Raw genomic sequence first — 7,500 nt, 5'->3', positions numbered from 1 at the left:
GGTAATATGGCAGATGAAAACAGAAACCCGTCGTGTGTGTGCCCTTCTGTTTAGCTCCACGACTGCATAACAACAGGTGTTCGTTTGTTTACGTCTCCGAAACTTAGCAGTTCCGCAAAATAGAGGATAAAATTTAGTATCAGTAAAAACAAGTAAATATATTTTATCTGAAATTTTATCCTTCGCTGTAATATTTTGAGTAAAAATTATCTCGTTCTGTACTTTATCAGTTGTCCTGAATTTTTCCAAGTGTAATAATTTGTCCTGTAATTTTCCAGGTTTCTAATCTTAAGAATAGTATTTCTCTTCCTCGAATTTTTCCATGTAACCCATGTTTTTTTCAGGTTATGCTATTATGCTAATTAAAAATGTGTCAATTAGTGGTATCGTTAATAATACTTTTTTTTACCTCAATGACGCCGGTAACATATATTAAGAGTCCCTTTACAGAACTATATTCATAAAAATGTGGAGAACTATATCATCACCCTCAAATTTGAGAAACAAATACTCATAACTTTTTTGTCTTTTAAAACTTCATTGCATGAGATTGATACCATGAAATTCCTCGAATGGAGCCCTGTCAGTTAAGCTTAATTAAAATATAGCTTGTTTTTAAAATGAAAAGTTAATTATACTTAAATCCAATTTTATGCCTTATATTTTTTTCCCATGATATTTTACCTCACAACTTTTTTGATACGAATTTTTGTTGCATGGGAACAAAGGTATGGAATTCCTCATGCTTTCTGCTATCACTGAACCTAAGATAAATATGTTTTACTTTTAAAATAAAAAAGTTATTTAGATGTAAACTTGATTGGTTGCATTACTTACTCTCCTATAACATTGTTACAAATTTTGATGTAAATAGGAAATGCGTTCATTACATAAACCTTCTTCAGTTAACGCATATCAAATTTCTGACTTTGAAACGCTTTAATCAAGGAAGGTCTTACGTAATCGATGCATGTTCTACAATATAACAGGCAGACCTAAAACATACATGTTAAACAATATCAAAATATCTTTACTTGGTTTAACTTCAACATTACAATGTACACACACGCACACACACGCACACACACACACACATACACACACGCACATAACACTTATATACATTACCTGCTCATCAAGACAGCAAACCATGACCGATATTTCAAAATTAATTTTGAAATAATTGATGGTGATGATGATGATGCAAGTAAGGATAAAGACAATGGTGGTGGAGATATTGATGATAAAGAAGGTAGTGTGCCACGATACTGACGAGTTCTTGATAAAGAGGGTGGTGGTGGTAATGGTGATGTTGGCACTGGGGGCGATGGTAGCGGTGGTGGTAGTGGTGGCGGTGGTGCCTTCCGCCAGGAACCATATTCTGTCGATGTCAGCAATAGCGAGCAGAGATTTATTCAGCTTGACTGGTTTGTTAAATCTCATTAATGTTTCGGATTAGAGGAAATATAGTTAGACTGATCTTTTAATCTGTAGACCAGGGGTGGGTATGATGGTGATAGTCGTGATGGTGCTTTATTTTTATAGTAGTAGTAGGTGGTATGGCGGTGGTGGTGTCGGTGTTAGTAGACGTTACGATGGTGGTGACGTTAAAAGCTGTAAAGGTAGTAGCAGAGGAGGTTATGGTATTAGTATTGAGATGATGGTTGTCATGGTAATGGGATGAGGGCTGTGCTGCTGATAGTGGTGGCAGCAGTGATGGTTATAGTGAAGAAGTGTATACAAGGGTCGTGTATGTGTGTGAGTGAGTGTGTGTGCGTGTATGTATGTATGTATGTATGTATGTATGTATGTATGTATGTATGTATGTATATGGCGTGGCTGTGTGGTAAGTAGCTTGCTTCTCAACCACATGCTTCCGGGTTCAGTGTCACGGCATGGCATCTTTGGAAAGTGGCTTCTACTATTCCCTCAGACCAACCAAAACTTTGTGAATGGATTTGGTAGACGGAAACTGAAGGAAGACTGTCGTGTATACATGTATGTATATGTGTGTGTGTGTTTGTGTGTTTGTGAAAAGGTTGAATTATATTTCGTCCTTTATTTTGGAGGGTTCCAAAAAATGATTTCTAATAAAGATTCTTCATATTTTGCTGGTAGCTGTGAATATGAAAATAATACTTGTATTTGGTATGTTATGTGAATTTATGGAAAGGAATCCCATAAAACTCAACAAATTTGTTAAAAATGGAGAAATGTTAAAATTTGAAAGAATTTTAATTCGTGCATTCCATCGTTTCAAACAGTGATGTTAAGACATGCAAATTCATGGTAGAATAATTTAATTAATTTGATTAAATTTAATTATATATCACTGTTCACTTCAGTGCAAGAAGTATAAACAAACAATTAACATTACAGAGGACTTGATAAAGGAAATAGCAGAGAACAATTCCGGATATTTATCATAGCATAATAAAGGATGTGATTCTAGTGATGTATAAACTAAAACTCTGTATATGTCTGTGTGTGTTTCTGTGTCTTGGTTTGTTCCTCCAACCCACGCTTGACAACCGGTGTTGATGTGTTTACGTCCCCGTAACTTACCGGTTCGGCAAAAAAATCGATAGAATGAGTACCAGGCTTAAGAAAAGTATTGGGTTCGATTAATCTAACTGAAATTCTTCGGGATTGATCTCGAAACGACATGGTCGCAAAGCGAAATTCTGAACGACTTAAACATAGAGAAACATACGCACACAATGGTTATACTACACACACACACACACACACACACACATTCGCTCTCTCTTTTCCACGTCCTCGTTCCCTATATTTCCTCTCACTGTTCCTCTATATACGTTATTGGTAGAATCAACAAAAAATTACTTTAGCTAATTTGCGATAAATGTCATTAAATATATGCAGATTTTTATGTGCGAGTTACTATAAGTTTCATGCATCTGGAAATACAATCGTCAGACAAAATACACGCCATACTGTACAAGCTTGTCCGACCATTATATCTTCAGAAGCCGGAAACTAATAGTAATTCACACTTAAACTCTGGTTTATATATAGAGATAGATAGCTAGATAACACTTTTCCCTCAAAGGTAAGATTAACGAAAGAAGTGCGCCATCCAGTGGCAGCTAGGCATTGGATGTATTTTTAGACAGGTTTTAAGAATACGCCTAGAAAATATCTCCAGTGTATGAAACTATTAGTCGTTCATAGCTATAATATATACCTCTTCCACCCTCACGCATATCATTAGCATATGTTCGTTTCTAATAGCTGGCCGGTTGCCCCTCCTCCTTGGGCTGACCACTCAGAGACCACTAACGGTCAACGCGCAAATATGCAGCCGGCCACTATACTGGACAGATGTTGATATAATTACATTGTTAATTCGGAAATCTATCTTGTTAATCCCAGCCTTTCAACAGAATTGCTACACCTCACCACCAATGCTACTACCACGAGTGTCACAACCAACACTACCACCACGACCACTGCAAACATCAACACGGAGACCAACACCACTACCGCGATCTCCATCACATCGTCCCTAATGCAACGAGACCGCAAACGCGATGTGCCAACACAGCCGAACCAACACAACTATACAACCACACACACACACTACCACCAATACTACCTCTGATAGGATTTCCCCCCGTGTCACATTTTCCCTACACTTCCACCGCCACCACCACTTCTAACACACGCCACTATTATGATTCTAACCAGTTACCACAACCACAAATACCTCTTACACAACTACCACCACTACTGCTGTCACCAATACCACAATCATCACTACTATTTATGTAGCCATTGTCGATACTTTTGATGCCAAAACAACCACCGATGGCAACCACTACAATGCTACCGCCAAAACTATCACCAGTACTGTATCAACAATTATTACAATACCAACGTTCTCACAACCACCAATACTACCACCGCCACCACCACCAAACGCAATATTACATCAACCACTACTTCAACACCAACATAACCACAACTATTAACATACCCAAAACCACCACGGAAACACTACTACTACTACTTTCACTGCTACTACTAATTTCACTGCTACTACTACTACTACTACTACTACTTTCGCCGATACTACAGCTGCTGCTACTACTACTACTACTACTACTTTGGCCGCTACTACAGCTGCTACTACTACTACTACTATTACTACTTTGGCCGCTACTACAGCTGCTGCTGCTACAACTACTACTACTACTACACCTACTACTTTGGCCGCTACTACAGCTGCTGCTGCTACTACTACTACTACTACTACTACTACTACTAAAACGTTTTGCTGGGTACTAGGGTCAGATACATCGACTTACCGCCTCCCCCAACATTTCAGGCCTTGTGCCTATAGCAGAGAGGATTATCATTATTATTACAGCTGCTGCCGCTGCTACTACTGCTGCTGCTGCAGCACCGACTCCAACATTAAATCAATGCTCCACTACCACCGCGGCAAGAACATCATCACCACCACTAACGGTACTGACACCAGTACCACCAACGCCGATTCTGTTGGTATCGATACCATAACAATAACATCGTTGCCAACGCCACCATCATCGGTAACAAGACAAAATCCATCATCATCATCAACGCCATTACTTCTAATACAACCACACCGCCAACAAAAATAGCATCACCATCACCATCACCACCAACAATAACAAATACACCACCACCATCGCAACCACCACCACCACCAACAGCAACAACAATAACAATGGCATCACAATATCAACATCCGCCATACACTACCGTCTGCAGCAATCAGTAAAAGAGCCACCATTAATAACGCCGTTGCCATCACTATCAGGCGCCGCCGCCGCCGCCATCTCCGCCGACGTCGCCATCATCATCATTACCACCGTCAGCGCCATCGTTACTTAAGCGCCGCCTTCACCTTCCTCCTCCTCCCACCACCAGCTGTCCCGTCCTGTAAGTTTAATAAATATAAATGGTAAATTAACGGACAGTCAGCTGACCTTTCTTCTCTCTTGACCCCGAAACCATGAAGGAAAAATCAAATATGGCACCCAGATTATCGAAAACTTTTATATACATACATATAAATATATATATATATACACAAATGCAAATGAATATACATATGTGTGATGTATGTGTGTGTGTATATATATATATATATATATATATCTATATTATATATGCACATTATTTTCACATATGTAAAGATGCATGTATCTACATACATGTATACTTATGTATATATATATATATATACACACTGGTTAAACGTATATACATGTACACATATATACATATACGTGTATATATATATATATATATATATACATATATATATATATATACACAAACATATATATATATATGCATACAGACAGATATGTATCAATATACGTATATATATATACTAGCAGTATCGCCCGGCGTTGCTCAGGTTTGTAAGGGAAATAACTATAAAGCATTTTTAGAGAGTTATAGCCAAAAAATAGCAAAAAAATGGAAAAAAAAATTATGGTAAATTTTTTTGAGAGTTAAAAAAGGTGGAGTTGCGTCCCCTAGACGGTCTGTGGTTTGGGTTTCTGATTCTCGACCCCATGTCGAATTTATCGATTTTTTTCAGAACTGGGAGAACTTTTCAAAATTTTCGCTGCGTTAGTTTTGAATTATGACATTGGGCTATGTGTGTGTCAAGTTTCATCAGAATCGGATGAAAGCCGTGGTCAGAGTGAGGGTACGAGAAAACAGACACACAGAAAACGCACAGACAAACTGCCGTTTATATAGAGAGAGATATATAATTAATCAATATAGGGTGGCCAAAAAATTTTGTAGAATTTTTTTGCCACCAGCGGCCTAGTGGGAAAAAATTAAATAGTCATAGACCATTTTTAAGTTCAACATCACAATCAAGGAACGGCCATAATAGGCCATTCACCCACTAGAAATAACAGCCAAAAGCTTCAACCGCAAAATAACATCAATTCCGTAAACCAGGAGAAAATTAAAAAACATTTACCCTGTAATTTCTTATACGATGCACCGTTTCATCTAGGGTAAATGTTTTTTTAATTTTCTCCTGGTTTACGGAATTGATGTTATTTTGCGGTTGAAGCTTTTGGCTGTTATTTCTAGTGGGTGAATGGCCTATTATGGCCGTTCCTTGATTGTGATATATATATATATATATATATATATATATATATATATATATATATATATATATATATATATATACATGCGCGCGTATATATATGTATGCTCATATATGTATCTCTCTTCATATATATACGCGTGTTCATACACACATACATACATGCATACACACACATATGCAAACATGTGTATGTATATAGATACACGGAGCTAAAGATATGTATGTACGTGTGTTTGTATGAATGTATGTGTGCATGTATGTGTGTATGTGTGTATGTATGTACGAGTGCTTGTCTACCCGCACACCTATACAAACATACATTCATTCGAACTCTCTCACAAAACTGCGGGAAAAAAATTTGTTGCGACCGGGATGAGTTTCCGAAATGAAGCGAGAATGAAGCGAGAATGAACGAGAATTGCGGGAAGTGGGGGTCTGTGAGGTGTAGTGAGAGGTGAAGGAATATAATGTGACGTGAAACATTAATTACGTTTGGCGTCTACAGATGTACACAGATCTTTCTATGCCTCTCTGCATACTGATGTGTGTGTGTGTGTGTGTGTGTGTGTGTATGTGTGTGTGTGTGTATGTTGTTGTGCAAATTGACGTATGTGTTTATTTATAACTACGTGTGTGTATGTCTTGTAGTCGTTACACTGTGGTCATGCTGGAGCAACGTCTTGAAGAATTTTTAGGCGAATGAATCAACTTTTTAAGCCAGGTACTTATTCTGTCAGTTACTTTTACCGAACTGTTAGGTTACGGGGACGTAGACACACCAACAGCGGTTGTCAAATGATGGAGAGGGACAAACACAAGCAAAAAGATAGACACACACACACACACACACACACACACACACACACAGACACACACACACATATATATATAATCAAATGAAATAATAACAGACAACTATCCATCGTCTGTCATTATTCATTTGATTATAATACACCAAGGGGATTTAAGACTTGTCGGACACCCTAGAGCAGTGCTCCTGAAAGTGGTGGTCCACGGACCGCTGGTATGCGGCGATTTTCCAGAAAAGAAACAAATATTACAAAATGCTTTATGTAATAATTTATTACTTGTCTAAGAGTTTAAAAAATTGTCAACTTTTATTATATTCATTATATGAATTGTTCCCGGCATAAATTAATATTTCTAAGAAATATTACCGGTCCCTAGTACATTGGTAAAAAAAAAAAAAAAACTGCCGTCAGGCCATATCAGATAGTTTGAGAAGCACTGCCCTAGAGTATACCAACAACGTACAGTTCAACTAACGTGTAATTTGGACCAGCTCCAAAGCGATAAATAATCATAGGGTTGATTTCCATTGTGTA

Source organism: Octopus sinensis, linkage group LG24 (assembly GCF_006345805.1).
Source record: "Octopus sinensis linkage group LG24, ASM634580v1, whole genome shotgun sequence".
In the NCBI taxonomy this organism is placed as follows: domain Eukaryota; kingdom Metazoa; phylum Mollusca; class Cephalopoda; order Octopoda; family Octopodidae; genus Octopus; species Octopus sinensis.
This window is presented reverse-complemented; position numbering follows the sequence as displayed.